This window comes from Fukomys damarensis, unplaced genomic scaffold (genome assembly GCF_012274545.1).
Source record: "Fukomys damarensis isolate Sample0158 unplaced genomic scaffold, DMR_v1.0_HiC HiC_scaffold_37, whole genome shotgun sequence".
Lineage (NCBI taxonomy): Eukaryota > Metazoa > Chordata > Mammalia > Rodentia > Bathyergidae > Fukomys > Fukomys damarensis.
The window spans coordinates 71411225-71413204 of record NW_022900949.1 but is presented as its reverse complement, the minus strand read 5'-3'; positions in this window follow the sequence as shown (position 1 = coordinate 71413204).

The following is a 1980-nucleotide window of genomic DNA, read 5'->3' as shown; positions in this document are numbered from 1 at the left end:
TCATTCATATGGCTGGAAAATTGGTCCTTGCTGGGAATGAGGTCAGAGCTATGGGCAAGGAAACTTTGGTATCTGATCATATTGTCCCATCACAGGTTTCCTTTGTCTTACCCTAATAGAGTAGTTCGTTCCTAACTATTAGTATGCCAAGGAAACAGCCATACACTTACAGTTCATTGCCTAGCTTCATACGTCACTTAAGATCTTAATTTCTGCAGTCATAAATTCACTCAACTTCAAAGGAGGGAGTACACTTCTGAATGAAAGGAGTATTTAAGGGCAGGTGCTATAATTGTGTTTCAGCCATTTAAAAAAAGTCTTTCCTTATATTCTTTTACTATTTTTTATTAATTCAAGCAAAATCTGCAGTGATTACTCATTTTTCTCTATAAAAATTCCATATATTAATGTACCATGTAACTACTTTTTTTTTCTTTTTTGACTACATTTTCTTAAAGGTTAGTTACTTTCATTAGCATTTTCAAAGAAATAGCTTTGAACTTTGTTTCTACTGACTTCTCTACAAGATCATTGATGCATTCTATAACCACATTCGCTTCCTGGCTGTATTTAATAGATGCCAGATATATTCATTCCTATTTAAAGGCTATATGGGCTCTTCTATAAGCTTTGTGTACTGTTTTCAAGATACTAACAAACCTTAACTTTTCATGTCAGCGCTTCACTCAAATGTCACATTCTCCAAGAAGGCTGGGCTTTCCACTGTTTTTAAAAGAAAAATCTGCTTCTCAGTCTCAGGGTTCTGAACTCTCCTTTCTCTATTTATTTTTCTTATAACTCATCATTTTCTATCAAACATATAATTTACTTGACAATTGCTTTTATTGCATTTTGGATACTGTCCTGAGGATTGCACAACTTCATATTGAACTACATCCCTAGCCCCATTTTAATGTTCTATTTTGTTATAAGTTCTAACTAAGAAGCTAAATTGCCAAGGATTGGTTGAAATGAGTAAGCATTCTACCTTAACCTCCCAAAGTCCTGGTATTATAGATATATGCCACCATACTGCGCTTGTTTATTGCTTTTTCTGTGATGATTCTTTGCTCCAGTTTAAACTTGGTAAGTGAAAGCTTACATATTCCAACTACCAAGCAGTCTACATGCCTACCTCCAAGTAACTGCTCAATAAGTACTTATTGAATAGCTGGTTAAATTTTCTTTGTATATTCTTGAAACTCATATTTTAGGGTTTTTTTGTTTGTTTGTTTTTGTTTTGTTTTGTTTGTTTGTACCAGGGATCAAACTCGGGTCCTTAGGCTTGTGAGGCAGGCAGCAACACCACTGAGCTAAATCCCCCACCCAGAAACTCATATTTTGACACTTTAAGTCATTGTAAAATCCTCCGAGCTGTTATCTTCAAAGAAGATCTTAGAGCTGTTAGGTCAGAATGATTTACCACATGCTGAGTTCCAATGTAACTGCATGATGTAACTTCACATTTTCTTCATGGACTACTCAAGGCTGGAATTTTCTGCTTCTCTAAATTGATGAAACGTAGTATAAATCGCTCAACTGAACAAGGAATTTCCTTCTGTTATTTTTTGCATGATATATCAGTTAGAGCTTAGTGAGGAAAACAGAAGAAATTAGTTTACAAAGTTCTATCAATCAGAATGCATCACTGAAGGGAATGTTTTTTTTCAGCTTTAATTGAGTTTATTGGTACATTTTAGGGATACAGTACAGTTACATTCATTGTTGGGATCTTGTACCTTTACATGACAAGTCTTGGTTCTCATTTTTTTCCCTTACCCCTGTGGGAATGATTTTTTAAAAGCTCAGCAAAAGGGAATTATTGTCCCTGAGCTCTCTGATCTGGAGTCTTAGACCACCTCAGCCAACAGGACCAGTGTTGGCCAGCCTCAAGAAGCTCATTTAGAAGCTTCTTTGAAACTCATATCATCCCTTTTATCTACAACTGTATCCAAGGACTGGTGACTGTTTTCTCCTTCC